The following is a 17,321-nucleotide window of genomic DNA, read 5'->3' as shown; positions in this document are numbered from 1 at the left end:
TGTTTTCTCAAAAAAAGTTTTCAATCAAGTATTTAGGAATTCTTAATTATTTTTGGGGAATTAAAATTGTTGAGACTCCCAATAGGTTGTCTGTCATAAAGAAAATATTGTTTGAAACTTCTTCATGAATTTAGATTACTAGCTACTAACTACTAAGTCTGTTCCCCTATAGATTTAAATATGCTAGTGGGTAGTGAAAATGTTAGTGGTGATGATGATCTTTTATAAATATATCGGAAGTTTTAAAAGTTGATGAGACTCTTATATATCTCACAAATATTAAGCATCAGGTACTCGACAGTTCATGCATTCACCATGAAAATCTCATCTTAAACTTCATAGACGTCTTTAAGATATTTGAAATTAGAACCTGGTAAAGGTATCATGATCATTAAAAGAGGATCACTTGCTTTGTCAACTTAATTGGTTTGATGCAGATTGGGTCAAGCGTACCAACTCTGTAAGATTAATAACCGAATACTGTTTGTTTGTTTGTTCGTTCGTTTTCTTTTTTTGTAAACTTTCATTTGGAATGTTAATAATATCGAAGAAGTTTCTTACGTAATATTTTTGGCGCAGGATTAACGATCACACGTAAAAAAAATGGTTACGTGTATTGAAAATATGAAAATAATTATAAGACAAAGATAACCATTTTTCTACAAACACATTTCACAAAATTACAATTTTTTCCCACAACTATGTACCAATCTCTATACTAATAAAACAGTAGTTCTTTTGACATGTGTCATCATATTAGACTTCTTAATTAATGTGTTGTCACTTGTCAATCTATTAGTTCTCTATTTTAAATTTATTAGACATCATCATTAATGTGATGCTATTTGTTAATGTATTTATTCTCTATTTTAAAATTTAAATTTAAATTTTATATTATTGTTTTTATTAATTCACAAATAAAAAATGTCTAATATATATTAAAAATTAATTTTACATATTTATTTGAATCAACGATTATAATTTCATATAACTAATAAAAACATCTTTTAACTAATAATTTATTTAAAATAATTGATTAATAATTTTGAGTTTTTACTATAAAAGTTTAATTAATTTTATAACCGTGGTTCCCACGGGTTATAAACTAGTTTCATAATATACGAAATGGTTACTAGGTGTGATATTGTCCCCATCATCTAACATATGCACCAAAGGGGTTCTAACCCAACGATATGCGTTAGTGTCATTCGTCTTTGAAATTGAGGGTTCAAGTCCGTTTGTGAATAAAGATGGAATTAGGTGTTAATTTATGAATAATTTTATATATTTATATTACCGGTTCAAAAAAATCTAACATATTAAGAAAAATCGATATATTAGTAATAAATTTTTTTATATATATTTTGGAGTGATTGAAATATATTAATAAATAGCAAGAAACTGAAGCAAAATAAAAGTTACATAGGAATTTTTAGATTAAAGAGGTCATACGATACGAAGATGAGTATTGAGTAGTAAAAAAAAAAAGATAAAACCTCTATACTGGAAACAAACTAATAAGATATCACGGGTCATACTAGTAAATATGAAACAAATAAGTAGGTTAAATTCAAAATGATACAAACAATGAGATGGATAAATGACACCATTCTTTATTTTTGAGTAACATTTTTCTTGAACGACGGCGACAATTTTATTAAAACCGAAAACCAAAAATCTAGCAAGGAGCTACACAAATCAACGTAGGATTGGATTTTGAAGCCACCAAAATCCAATGAATCCTAGCCTTGGAATTATGCAAAAAAAAAAAAAAAAAAAAAGCCAACGATAATAAGTTTCAACAATGGAACCAAATAACAATTGTTTCTTAGGCTTAGAAAAACGAAAAAGGACTGCATTTTAATAGGTCCATAGCATCCAAATAACCACCAAACACACTGAATCTATGATCACCCGTTCCGACGATAAGAAGTTTCAACACTGGAATCAAATAACAACTGTTTCTTAGGGTTAGAAAAACGAAAAAAAAGACCGTATTCCGGTAGGTCTATAGCATCCAAATAACCACCAAACACATTGAATCTATGATCACCCGTTCCATTCTAGCAGTTGGCCTAATATCCATCCAATCCACCAAATTCGTCATCGAGTTAAACAAAGGGATGTCAACATCGAGCCATAAAGCAACCTATCTCCAAATCTGAGCTACAACTGTACACTGCACAAACAAATGAAAGACATTCTCTTTGGAGGCTTGACAAATCGGACAGAAAACAAACTCCAAGTCTACGCCCCTCTCAACCAGCTTAGTCCTAACCGGTAAACGGTCAAGCAAAACACGCAAGAAAAAAAAGATTAATCTTTATAGGGACAAACCGTGTTCACCTAGTCTGACGAATACCTGAAGGCAACCTCAAGTCATCAATCCATCTCTTAGTCGTTCAAACAGAAAAAATACATGAGGAGTCAAAAACCCATTCCCATTTATCCGCCATGGATCCTAACCGATAGGTTAAGAGGAGAAGGACCAACCCGTTAAAGACCAACAATCACTAACTAATGTATCTCGAGAATTCGATAAAGCAAAAAGTCTACGGAACCGCATCTTAAAAGACGACTCGGAGCACCACACATCCAACCAAAATCTCGTATTATTACCATTTCCAATAACCTTACACATAAATGATCTAGGAATAATACCACTCTCATGCAACTGGTTAATAGATCCAACAATTTTTTGCCAAACACCCCCTCAATTAACAATCTGAGACCCCTCCAAAAAGCCACCATTGTAACCATGAATTAATTTAAACACTTTAACCCGTAAGGCATTCTTGTCAGAAAAAAATTCCACTTCCACTTATAAAGTAAATCTAAATTAAACGCGTCCAAATTCCAAACTACCAACTCCAAGACCACCCTGGCTATGGGAATTGAGAACAATATCCCAATTAACCCAATGAATCTGTCTCTGACCATCATCACAACCCAAAAAAAACGAGATCGGATAGCCTCGCTGAAGCTAGAATACGAAAAAATAGATAAAAAATAGATGTCAAGACTTTTCAAGACCGATTTAGAAAGAGTCAACCGAACTCTAATATCAATAATTATGAGTAGCATTAACCCTTAATATATACAATCTTTAGATGTTGAATTGAAAATTTAGATCCCTATTGTAATAATCTTCTTTTTCTTGATCATCTTTAGCATATGGATTGTTGATAAACAAAAAAAAGAAAATAAAAGAAAATAAAAGAAAATGTTTCAAGCCAACTTAACATGTCCCATACAAAAAATCTCTATCTTGACATATTAATAGGGATGTCAAAAAGTCCCGTGGGACCCCGATCCCGAATGGGGAATATTTGTTTAAGAAATTGGGGATGGGGGCGGGGGCGGGGGTGGGTAATCCCGTCCCGAACCCCCAATGGGGACCCCGTTAATATATTATTTATATTAATATATATTAATTATAAAAGTATAATAAATAATAACAATGATTTTGAACTTCCAAAATTCAATTAAATATCATGTTTTTAAGTTTATAGTATAACATTTTTAAGATGTTATAATATTTTTATTTTAAATATATAAACTTATGCTATAAATAACTATTTTTATTCAAAATGGTTTCTTTTAGCTTAAAAAGTAACTTCTTTTAGTCTAAATAACACCTTCATTCGCCCAAAAAAAGTCAATCCAAACGGGGGCGGGGGTAATTATGAGATTCGGGGGTGGGGGCGGGGATGGGGAGGCTAGAGATTTTGGGGGCGGGGGCGGGGGAACCGGAAAATTTCGGGGGTGGGGGCGGCCCGTTTGCCCCCGTTGACATCCCTACATGTTAATTTAAAACACGTGTCCATTTTGTGAAATCTACTTGACTACATATGAACATAAGCCAATAACAAAAGAAATATTGAAATGCATCTAATAAAATGAAAGAAATATACCCAAGACGCATAAAATTTTGTGTTCGAATCAAAATTGATGCTTTGAAATGGCTGAAGATTTATAAATACCAGAATCGGCTATATAGTTACACATTATTAACCATCAAAAGTAAAAACTATAGATATAAGATTATAACATAACATCTAAGAACCGAGGTTAGGATAACTCAAATATGTAGAATATATCATGTATAATCCTATGATTATACGGTGAGATTAAAAACCTAAAAAGTTAAATTATGTAAAGAGGAGTTTCATCTGACGCCATATTTACAACCTCTCAGTTATCATATGATTTTCCATCATCGATCGCACATATTTACAACTAAAACATAAAATGTGAATGAAATAGAATTAGCATACGTCTTCATGAAACCCCAAATACGTATATACAAACGACTTACGGTTGCAACTTGCAAGTGGGGTTTGTCAAGGCGAGTCCGTGTCCAGTTCACTAATGGCGTAATGGGTTCTGAGATGTATGGGCCAAAGCCCATATAACCTTCAATACGTGACAAGTATCAATGACTTAATTAGTACTAATCTATTAGTTGCACAATATTTTTCTTGGACCGTTTTTGTGTTTGTTTTGGAATAATCCAGGCTTTTAGAGACCGGTTTTCTACTGCTACGGTTTTTTTTTTTTTTTTTTTTTCTCATTATGATCTTGTTCTAAACCAGTTTGATCTTGCAGTCTTTATGATACGCGTTAAACGTGGGGAACATAAATTAAATACATATGACATTAATATGTGACATTGTCTTAGGTGAAATTTTAATAAAAAATATTAGTTAGATTCATTTTTAGAGTTTTGAACCAAACTTGTTAAATAAAAATATTAAATATTTATATTAGAACAATTTGGTTTTTTAATACAATAATTTTTAGCATAAATGATCCACGTGATCTTTGTTTTATCACGACATGATGTGAGTCCTTGATTAAAATATGTTGTGTAGTAGTTTTATGAATTGACTCTGTTCGGTGTACCGATCCCCATGGAGGCTCGCATGGCTCTTTTCATATTGGCCATATAAAACCAAAAGCAACAATAAATTGTTATATGTACCAACAACATGCAAAGAAATTCGATAAACATTACAATTAAAGTGCATTGCCATAACCATAAACATCAAATTCAGACATGTAATTTGGTCAATTTCTAAAGTATTTTTTCCTTATAAGACCGGAGTGTGTGGGAGGGATGTTTCCCTCACTTTTTGTGGGTCACACCACTTTTTCCCTCACTTTTCTTTCCCTCACCTAATTCCCAACGAATGGGTGGGAAGCTTCCATCACTATTTTTTTATATTTTTTTAAATATATTTAATACATATATTATACTCATTTTGTAGGGAATTAAAAACCATGGATTTTAATATATTTTTTATATTTTTTTGATAGGTATATAATTTTATAAACATTAAAAAGGATAAAAAGAAAAAAGAAAAAAAAAACTGTCTAATAGCATGAAGAGAGAGAGAGAGTGCGGCACTCCCTCCCCCACCTCTTTCCCGCGGGATGTTTCCCTCACCCAAGGAGTGGTGTTCAAGAGTGAGGGAAGTTTCCACCACCCCCTTTCTCGCTCCTACTCTGTCCAACCTAAGAATTAAAATATGATTTTTCAGGCTACGCCCAATCACATATGCATATCTTTCGCTTAAAGAAATTATTACAAAAAATAACATGTTATGAACAAAAAATAATATTAGTTTCATAATTTGCCAAAGGTTAACACTAATAAATTATAATGAACTTTCACAAATATTGCATTTTGGTCACCACATCCAACTAACAAATGAAATTCAGTTTAGTGGATTGATTCAAGAAATACATCCATGACTTCTTGTAGTTGAATTTGGGGAAATGCTAAGAGCTACTGAGATATGAGGGAGTGGTATGTGAGGCTGCAGTTGGTTTCTAGAGGGCATTATAAATTCAAAATCGTTAGCACGTATCTTTCATACATGTTTCAATTATCAAATTTAGATCAAACTTGTCAAAATCAAATTACAAAAAAAAAAAAAAAAAAAAAAGAAAAAAAAAAGAAAAAAAAAAGAACCAGATATGTAACCTAGCAATCAAACAACATATTTTTCATAGAAATAAATATCACAAATCTACATTTTACACTTTATATAATATTCTTCAATTGTATCTTACATTTTCATCTTTAATGGTCAGTAACACATCTTTCAACCATATTGTTGTGACATGAAAGAACTATAGAGTACACACATGCTTAATCGTACCGACAACAATCAATATTCTTTTATGATAAATATTGATATAAGCTTTGTTAACGATAAAATATAGATTATCTTTTATCTATTTAAGTTAATTTGTTTCCTTTGTAAATCCTTTATTTGTGTGTGTGTGTGTATATATATATATATATATATATATATATATATATATATATATATATATATATATATATATATATATGTAATACTTTGTACAAATTAATAATAAGAATCGGCAATATATTTCTCATATGGTATCAGCCCAACATAACAGATGAGAAATATATTGCCGATTCTTATTATTAATTTGGGCTGATACCATACAACCATCACTCATCTGAACGTACAAAAAACTTGCGTGATTCTTTGTGCCAATTGAAGAAAGGTACCTCATCTGTCTTTGTTTTTGCCAAAAAATTTAAATCTCTCTATGATCAATTGACAGCTATTGGACATCCGGTCGATTCTATAAACAAAACTCACTGGTTTTTATTCGGTCTTGGTCCCGCTTTCGAGACGTTTTCCACTGCACAACTGGCTGTCCAACCACCGCTGTAACAACTCGTAAAAATTGGTCAGAGTTTGGCGGTCAAACCACCGCGAACCGTTATGGAATACAGACCAATTGCGTGAAAAGTTTATGCTTATAATGTATATTAAATATGTTATATTCATAATTGTTTTTGGAACATCTCAAAACGGCTCAAAACCCTTATCGTTGAGATTGAATCGGATCCTATAAATCGTGAAACATTAAAACATATTTTTCCAAAGTTCTACTTATTAAATTTAAGATACGTCTGATTTTTTTGATATCTTATAAGTGAGACTATCATTCGTCATTTTCAAAAAGATTATTTCATATCCGGATTAAAGGCACACAAATCGAGAAAGTTAAGAAAATGTTATCATTTTTAAGATATTACAAATATGACATTGTACTCTTGGCACTTAAAGTCAAACATAATTGATTTTAAATTATAACAATCTTACTATAGTATCTACACCTACATATTTTTACCACAACACTTAATACATACAATAAATATATGTTAATACATACACAAATACATGTGACTAATCTATGAAATACATTGCTTCTAAGTATAGCTAGGAGTACAATAATGCTAAGAATACAATAATGAAGAGAATTGACAAGTGATTTCTCCTACACTTCACTTTAACCAAAACAACACTCAAAAGAAACTTCTCATACTTTTGTTACCTTCTCATGCTTTTGTTGTTTCTTATTGTTTCTTTTCTCAATTCGTGGTTGTCCAAAAACAAAAGGTCCAACAACCTTTTTATTCTATCTTCTTCCTTATGCAATTCAACCTTTTTCTTCTATCTTCTTCCTTGTGCAATTCCTGTAAATTGAATCAACTCAAACCTCCACCAGAAGTGGAGATTTTCCTGCAATCAAAAAAAGACATTAAGCCAAACACACCCTATTATTGTTGTTGTCATTGGACTAACCTGTGACAAGAAAAGAACCCACGAGGGTTCGCTGGAGAACATCCACTGCTACTTTGCTCCGCCACCATCACTGTTGACGAAAGCCAAGAGCCGCCGGAGCAGCCTTGCTGTCACAAACTGCCGACAATGGCTTTGCTGCCACCCCCACGTTCTGCCTCCTTCGATCAGCCAAGAACCGGTGGTGTTCCTCCTCTCCAACCACCGAACAACCACCTCGGCACCTGCTCCACCGCCGCCAGTTGCTGCTGCTGTTGTCCATTCGTTTTCCTGCTGCCGGCGACGAGAAAGAGCCTTGAGAAGGTTCGCCGGAGATAGGCTACCCCTTCTTCCTCCTCTTCACGATGGAATTCCTCCACCGACCCACCTGCTGACGCCTTCGATTCCTTTTCCCTTCGCAAGATGGATGAGCCACTGAAGGCGTGCGTGTGTCGTTTGCGTTTCTTCCTCGCGTCCGATTCTTTCTTTTGATCGATCGGGCAAGATGAGGGCACAAAAGCCCTAAAATCCTTTGTTTATAAAGAATAGCCATATCAGCCTCTACAAATGTTGAGTGATACAAAAATAACCCCCGATTTCTGTGTTCGTCCCTTTTTTTTTTTTTTCCCGATGAGTGAGGACGGTGATTTCCCCCATCGATCTTGTGTAGCCGCTTTTTTTGTTTTGCTCGATCTGATAACCACGATGGTGTTTTCCCTTTTTAATTGTGTTTTACAACTAAACCAAACCAGCCCCTCAAATAATTTTTAAAGAGCAAAACCCACCCCTTGTGGTAATTGTTTGATCAACAGCTTGTATAATTACAAAATCAGCCCTCAGATACCTTGCTTTATTTAAATCAGTCCCTATTGTTTATAATAATGGAACACAACAATTCCTTTATTTTAATTGGTTACAAAAGGAACCCGAAAATGTTTTAAAGTCCGAGAGTGGTTAATTTGCGGTTTCTCATGACAAGCTTCACGAAGCGAGCCTAGATCGAGATCACGCATCGAATGTGAGTTCTACGGCCCCTCTTTTACTGTTTTAATATTTGGGGGAGAATACATGAGTGTCTATTTAAAGTTTAATGATTTTCAAGTCTTATACATAAATGACATCATACTTTATTATTGGTTAAGAGTTATGAAAATAACAATTTAGAAGGTATAAAGCATTAATAAATTATATAAGTTATATTAGAATGCTATAAATGATATAATTATACCTTGTTGTGATATATTAATTAATATTAATAAAAATCACTGGATTATAAGTAGATTGACATGAATATATAAGTTATTCGACGAATCATAAACTATAATACTCGTCGTATATATGTACATGAAAATATTGAGAAAGCGTAAAAAGACACTATATCCATAACAAAACGTGTTATTTGATATAATTGTGTACAAAGGAAATGTACATTGTCTTAAACGACTATAAATAAAGATTTGACGAATATATAATAATTAATTGAAAATATACTAAAAATCAATTATTATTATTATCCTCTTGATTATTATGTGGGAATGATTTCTAAGTAAATGATATAATTTATTTTATAAGTATTATAAAAATATAAATCACTTTAGTTGTGATACTAAATGCGTCACATACAATGATATAATTGATTCTCAAATCTTTAGGGATTATTACCTAATAAATTATACGGCATATCAATTATGCAATTTATCGAGTATTTGCATAAATGAGTATTCGGCTACGCGAACGAACATCTTCCTTATCGGCTGAAGTAAGGAACTATACAAATTATTACTGCCACAATAGTCGAATGCTACGCTAAATTCACTATCTAACTAATTTAAATAAGCTTCGAAAATCTTAATAATCTAAGATTCGCGTTAGTGAACCTAGTGAACGACGAATTTTATGAGTTGAAGAATTATCGTCATGGATTTTGTGGATTGTGTATCCCGTGTGTGTTTGTGAGAGGAATGTATCGAAAGGGGTGAAAGAGAGAGTTTTATGATGGTGTATTTTTCCTTTGTAGGGATCAAATCCTGGAATCGACACCTAGCTCTATAACCGTTAATCCAGGAGGAATCATATACTGTAGGTCTATGTACACGACATAGATTTATAATAAAGAACCTTGGTGTAGATCTATTTTTTTATGGAAAGATTTATGCGAATGGTTATTTTCCGTCTGTGATTGCTAGCTACAACTTCGTCTGACGAGGCAACAGGCGTCAAGTGTTTCTTTCTTCGTTACTATACAACTGCTTTTAAACATTAGTAATGATCTCGATTCCTCCATTTATATTTATATTGTGCCTGTGTGGCTTGTTTATTGTGCCTTTTTGGCTTGTGGAGGAGCGACGAATAGTGTCGGTTATAGGCAAATTGATATATTGAAGATTTTTATTCGAAGAAGTATAGATCTAGATTGAGTCAATCCTCCCAATTTTGGCTGAGTGTGTAAGAGTGTTTAGGTTGTTAACTACCCCTCCCTATGACACAATTCTCTGTAAGCAGAGACGTTTGAAAGAATAGAATTGTAAAGATAATGGTTAATATTTGTCGTTGAAATTATACGAGTGGTAAAAATAAGCATTTATAATTTACCGGTTATTGAAAAGTATTTTGGGATGAGTTTGCCCCACTGGTTAAGTGTTGATTTCCAAATTAAGTAAGATAATACTTAATTAATAATACGACACGAATTTACAAAGTTTATAAAATTTGAAACTTATGAGTTTTACATATAAACTATACGAACGTTTGTACAAAGTTTTAAGAGTAAACTTGGCTATTTTATGTTTTCACAAAGTGTGATATGAATTTATTTTATATAAATTGGCTTTCAAAATCTTTATATAAAGAGCATTTCGGTTATGAGAACCGTAAGAATTTGTTATAAGTTTAGTTTACTTATATATTTTACAAATGGTGTATTTTTGGATTTGAGCAAATGACATCTCTAAATGAGTTTAAATATACTTTTATGACGCAATTATTTTATACTTTCGATAGAAAAATATGTGTTTATAAAAGCTGGTCAACCAGATAAATTTTATAAAACATTTTTGGGTGTAAAATACTTTGTGTCAAAACCTGTAGAACTCACCAACAATTGTGTTGACGTATCTTAATGCATGTATTCTCAGGTTATTTATAAGGTCAGAAGAGTTTGTACAGAAGATTATCCGATATTCTTATCATACAAATGTGAACGCCGGATTGTTAGGCGTGTATAACGTTTCAGCAATAACTATTGTCAATGTAATTTCCATTTCGGTAGTAATAAAAGATTATATTTCTATTGTTCAATGTATGTTCAATAACTATGATTAACGGTTTACGTCATGCACCTTGGCGTTTCCGCCGTCGGTCGAGGGTGTGACAACCGCCATCCTTTGTTGGTCTTGTCTCTCAAGCTGAAGGGCACGAGCTTTTCTTGGTTTATCTTCATGGATCTGCCCCACCTGTTGCCGCCTTTTATGCTCAACATCAGCCTTCTCGAGGCTGTGGTTCTGGTTCTGGCTCTCGAGGTGGCCGAGGCCATGGTTCCAGTTTCTCTGGTGGCCGCGGATGTGGGAAACATCCTCCACACTATCAATTGTGGAGGATAATAAAAAAAGTAAAATGAAATATGAGGGTAAAAATAATCCAAAAACTATTTAACATAATATATATTTCATAAATGGAAGTTAAGTATATACACCTTATCTACTTGTTGGAGATCAGCAATAACATGAAAATTAAACTTATGAAGGAAATCGTTATTTGCAGACTAGAGGATGGAGGACAAAGCGTTGCTACAATTAGCATATGTGCTTTCTGGACTGGCTTTGGCAAGAAATCTTAACAATAAAGAAGATGTTATTTTTGTTGCTTTAAAATAGGATCATTGACAAAGATCCTAGTCGTGGTGAAGCAATTTGTGACGGAGAACCATTCTAACACGATGCATAATGAAGTTAGTATAAATGTATATTCATTCATAGTAAAAGGAAGAATCATATTTTGAAATTTTTTAAGGTTTAAGTTGTGAATCAGAGTAATGAACAAACCTCTATAATAAGATATTTTTACGTATTGAATAACAACTAACATAGGAGTTTGTTTGTTATTTTCCGAATAGTTAGCAAACTGTTGTGCATACCCATCCCAGAGTGTTACATTTATTTGCTTGCTTCTATAAAACTCAAAAAATAAATAAATATACAATATAAAATGACATTATAAAGTAAAATTTGACACAAAATTTTGAAAAGTAAACATACTCTAGATCTTCCAAGATCAAATTTACTCTCTTTGATAATTTATTTTTCTAGTTCACAAGGGTTCGATTGGGAAGCATCTCACAACATCTCCAATAACATATATTATATAAGATAAAAAAATTAAAGATTAGTATAAAAGTTTCGGTATGGTGAGTGATGGTAAATAACATAATATTGTTGCATAAATCGTTAGATTGTAACATATAAACTAACCAACATGTGTGTTCTCAACAAAGGCACCATCCAAAATGGTGTTGAAGTTTGCAAAAGAGAATCCATAAAGTGATCCAGTCCACTCATTGAATGGTGTAACTTTGGTGGTGATATAAATATTGATTTTGTTTTCATTATCAACAAAACAATTTTTGTTTTGATTAAGACCAAGTTGTGGATTTTAGATGTAGTAACGACCATCCGCATGAAGCAAACTTTTAAATCTTTCAACCCATCTATTAGTAACCTCTGCCTCGACCTTCCTTCCCTAAATGCACAATAAACCAGTTTATATATTGTTATGTGGTTAGAATGAACTTGTAAGAAAAATTCATAAATAAAAAAAATTATTATTACCTGTTCATCAATGAGAATCGTATCAATTTTTTAAGTCTTTGTTGAAGATCCATAAGCAAGATGTTTTATGAGACGTATTATTCTTACACTCATGGTAAATTGACTTTTTGAAGCATCAAGTTGGTATATGAATGTAATGTTGCTTTGAATCGTGTTTCTGTTTGAGAAAATACTAATCATTGTTAAACACATGTGACTCAACCAAGTAATATGGATCGGGTAAAATAGGCAAAACAGGAACAATTCAAAATTATAGGGTCATATTGAAAATATAGTTTTAAGGATGAAATTTACAACTTTTGACATAACTCAAAGACGCCGAATGTAATTTAGTCTAAAACATATAATGTAGAAAGTCTTTTGTATGTAATCAAAATAGATTATAAAAATAAAATAAAATTCTTATCATCCAAATATTAAGAGTAAATTACTGAAATCGTCTCTATGGTTTGGCCAAAATTGCATGTTTGGTCCCTAACTTTTTTTTTGCACTCGGATCGTCCCTATGGTTTGGTCAAAATTGCACGTTTGGTCCCTACCTTTATGTATGTAAGGGACGAAAAACGCAACAAAATCAAACCACAGGGACGATCCGAGTGCAAAATAAAAGTTAGGGACCAAACGTGCAATTTTGACCAAGCCATAGAGACGATTTCAGTAATTTACTCAAATATTAATGATGTTATATAATTTTTAAAAAACCTCATAATGCAAACCTGACAATAAAGTTAGTATAAATAGTTTTTTCTGATGCTCATCAGAAAACACATCAAGCAGTAGAAGGGGCAGCAGTGGCAGGGGTAGGGGTATTTTAGGTAAAGAGAACGTATATATAGATGTTGTTCTACCCTCATTCATCATGCAAATAGTATTCAATATAGAGGAGTATTTTTTTTTTATGTGGTGTATAGAAATATACCAGTTTCATTCATTGATATATCATTGTATTTGATTCATCATTACATTTGATTACACAAGTTTCAGGAATGTTGCAAATAGAGGATATAACGTTGATTATACACAGACTCACAAACAAACATAGGTCTAACACATTAAAAAAATCGATATAAAGGATATACTTTTGTTTTTGTAAATGAATGAAACAAATATGCTTAAAGTAGACTGATTAATTTTTTTCATGACCTATCAACAGGAATACAATAATAACAGGTAATAAGAACAGAGTAAATGCAAGAAATTAGAGAAGAAGAAGGATAACAAATTAAAGAAAGAACCCGAAAAAAAAGAATTGGAGAAGAAGATTGCTGAAGAAGAACACTGTAAATCGTAGGGCTCAATCCAAAATCCTGAGAATAACAACTTCAATGTAATTGTATATAGGATGTTTTTGAATAAAAACAAACATTATCTTCCAAAAAAAATTGGGATACTAAGATATTATCTTTGAGATTTTTGGCTATTCATTTGGAAAAAAAATTAAGATATCAGTTATATTGATTCAAAATTTTAAATTAATTGACTTGCTTATTTAATGAGTTTTAAAATTCAAACCAATATCTGAAACTGATTCATTTTATGTGGGATATACTGTTAGATAAATTATGAATAATATTGATTTTAATTTTAACTCTCACACATGTTTAATGGGATTAGATTAGATTTTATAGGTTAATAACCGAATTATTGATATGCTTATTTAATGAGTTTTTCAAAAAGAAAAAAAAACTAAACGGATTTGAATTTTGAAGCCAAAAATTATAAATAATGAATTTAAATTATGGACAATATTAATTAGAGAAACTGATATCTGGTATATAAATAGAATGATATGCTTTAATTGATAACATAATTGCTGAATTTAAATATTCTATAATAATTAAAGATTCTATAATTAAATGTAATTGTATTTGAATTCTATTTGGGGAAGATGATGTCAGCAATTTGATCCATGGGTGAAAAATAAAGGATTGAAATACAATCAAAGGCCCTGATTGCTTCATTGATGAATTAAGGGTTCTCTTTTAATAATATTAGAGATTTATTTGAGTGGCTTGACCCTAAGCTTCCAAAGTAGTGGTATGCAGTTATTATATTTGATATCTCTCTAAAGTTAAAGACAAGCAAAACTATATCCTTCAAATGCTAGGATTTTTTTTGAATGACAAATCTAATTTACTCGTAAACTATTCCTTAAATCCACCGAAGCTCACGACGAGACTTGAACCCTCGACCACAAGGAGGAAGGACAACATTTGATATGATACTGATGTGCTAGAAACCCTATTGTAAATACATATGTGTGGATTAGAGCTATGGAAATAAGATATGATTTTGTACATGTCAAAGATGAAAAATGAAGTTGGTTCTTATAACGAAATAGGAGAAAATAAACTCAAAGTTGGTGAATTATATATGTTTGTGCTGATTATATTGATTGTGTTGATAGTGAATTTGGTTATCATCTGCTGACATTTCTAGTTGTGAGTTTGATCAATAAAATGAGAATGCTATTCCTGCTAATTTTATTTGTGTTTATATGGTCAGTCATAGAAAATGTGACATACATATATGTTGCAAAAGGCACAATATATGTAGCAAAAGGCAATATAAATTATTAGTGCAATAAACTTAGATCTCGATTGATATTCGGCTATCAGGAATTGTCACCTCATCGCCACATCACTACCACTCCCCCACCGCACACCTATGAAATGGTTGGTCACCGGTCCACACAATCTTACTATACTTGTATTTATGTATTAATGTGTTGTAGATTTGAGAGAGAGAGAGAGAGAGAGAGAGAGGAGTAATAATAATAATAATAATAATAATAATAATAATAATAATAATAATAATAAGAGATAGAAAGACTAAGAGAATTGTGGTTGGTCGTGGTTCGTACCACGACCACACCCATCATGCCACAACATTCACGATATTTCCTACCACTCCGGGTAGCTTTAGATGAGCGAAAATAATGGTAAGTGTTAGATGATTTAGAACCATTCTTAATATATAATACTGCAAAAAAAAAAATAGACTTAAATTAACACCCTTAGGGTATACCTAACTTTCTTGTGTATATAAAATATGTAACTAAAAGATTAATAATTTAAAAAAGGGCTTGTAGCCCATGAATGTATATAAGAACCCAAAATTTAGAGAGATTTAACTTTTAGTCAATTATTAACTAAAAGTTCAAAATGGTCAATTATGAGAATTTAACAAGTTTATGAAGTTGTGACTTCAAAAAAAATGGTCAAGATGAGTTTAACTCACTAAGATGAGGTTAGATGAGTAAGTTTAAGAGAAAGAATACATAAGAAGACGTATTTTGGCCAAAAGGGTAAAATAGGTATTTTTATGCTTTTTGGACCAAGTTGGTGAGTTAATAGATTAAGACTTGTATTAAGTCAGTGAGAAATGACTTAATATAGTTTTAGAGTATGTTCCCACCTTCGTGTGGATATAAAGATCATAGAAAATAGGTATAGAACGAAGAAGTTATGAAAGATAGAAGTTGGAGGGAAAGTTGTCCCCAAAGATGGAATGGAATCAACAATGCACTTTGCTGATCTCCAGGTACCGTGGCACAATACATAGATCGCTACAGCGCAGTGGCATAAGTTGGCTTCCATTGATTGAGGTCAAATGGTCACCACGATGCGGTGGAACATTCCACCACGGTACGGTGTTGAGGATTAAAGATAGGTTTCAGACCTATTCGAGCTCATTTTAATCCATTTCATGGAGAGATTTATTGGGAGCTCAAAGGTTGCAATTTTAGGGTTAAAGCCATGCTAATAGAAGCTAGGGATGGTGGGTTGTTAGGATTTTCGTCCTCTCCACATCGAGGTATGATATCTCCATTTTGGTGAAATGTTTGAATTGGTTAGATTTCTTGGTTTGACCAACCTATGGATTGAGTATGATGCTATTAATAGTGACTAGAAGTTTTAACCAAGCTTTGGAAGTGATTTTCGTAGTGAAATCAATCCAATGAGAGATAGGGTTTGAAACCCTAATGAGTTGTAATGTGAATTGATGTATTAGATTAGATTATAATAAATTAAGTAGTATGGGATGCATTATTCATTAGTTGGAGTAGAATAAGAGATAGAAATTAAGAAGATAGAATTATGGTCAATTAAGTGGTAATTTTGACCATAAGAATCATTAAGATCTTAATAGGCTAAGATAAGTATTAAGAGACTTGTATCTACGTATGAATAGGTCTAAGAGCAACGAAGATGCAGCAATGGAAGAATTAAAAAAAAGGAGTTAGTCTTCACTAACCAAAAAGGTGAATTATTACTCTCATTCTCTCTCTAGATTATCTTTATATATATCAAGGTTGTAAATAACTTTCAAAGTTAGCTAGTCGGTGGACTGTGGTTAAGGGATTAATCAACTAAGCGTGGATTAATCGAGAGCCATTAATTGCTAATTTATTGAATTTTGAAAAATCAAATATGACTAATATTATTTCAAAGTTAGTAAATACCACTAATATCAAAAGAAAATATGTTAATATGATTAATACAATACTAATCATACCTCAAATAGTTTTTATTGCTATAAAACTTCTTAAAAGTGTTGAAACCCCTTCGTTTTCTATTGTTTTACTGATTATTATTGTAGAGATTAATTGTTAGGCGCCCACTAATCAGTCAAGTGGTGCCTAGGGATTAGTCAGAGATTAATCGGGACCTAGTCGAGATTTTTACAACACTGATATATATATATATATATATATATATGTGTGTGTGTGTGTGTGTATGTTTGTATGCAAGAGTCATGTATCTAATTATGACAAAGAGAAAGAAAGAATATGATTATATGTACTATAATCCTATGTAAGATTATGTACTTGTGGCTATACATTAAAGATCATGTATCAGAGCATGCATGTATAACCAAAGTA

The 17,321-nt window shown here is 32.0% G+C and overlaps 2 long non-coding RNA genes across 2 annotated transcripts; one reads left to right on the top strand and one right to left on the bottom strand.

Annotated features, from left to right (window-relative positions):
• Positions 1–7,175: 7,175 nt before the first annotated feature.
• On the bottom strand, positions 7,176–8,288 carry LOC145074657 (uncharacterized). Its single transcript, XR_013691960.1, has 2 exons — positions 7,638–8,288; positions 7,176–7,574 (listed from the first exon to the last, which is right to left on the bottom strand). It is a non-coding gene; the product is annotated as an uncharacterized LOC145074657 (long non-coding RNA).
• Positions 8,289–8,323: 35 nt separating this feature from the next.
• Positions 8,324–11,643, top strand: LOC145074658 (uncharacterized). Its single transcript, XR_013691962.1, has 3 exons — positions 8,324–8,631; positions 10,748–11,238; positions 11,373–11,643. It is a non-coding gene; the product is annotated as an uncharacterized LOC145074658 (long non-coding RNA).
• The last annotated feature ends 5,678 nt before the right edge of the window (positions 11,644–17,321 follow it).

This window comes from Lactuca serriola, chromosome 9 (assembly GCF_051521515.1).
Source record: "Lactuca serriola cultivar US96UC23 chromosome 9, Lser_US96UC23_V15, whole genome shotgun sequence".
Classification (NCBI taxonomy): domain Eukaryota; kingdom Viridiplantae; phylum Streptophyta; class Magnoliopsida; order Asterales; family Asteraceae; genus Lactuca; species Lactuca serriola.
The sequence above is the reverse complement of the archived record's forward strand: the minus strand, read 5'-3'. Positions and strand labels throughout refer to the sequence as shown.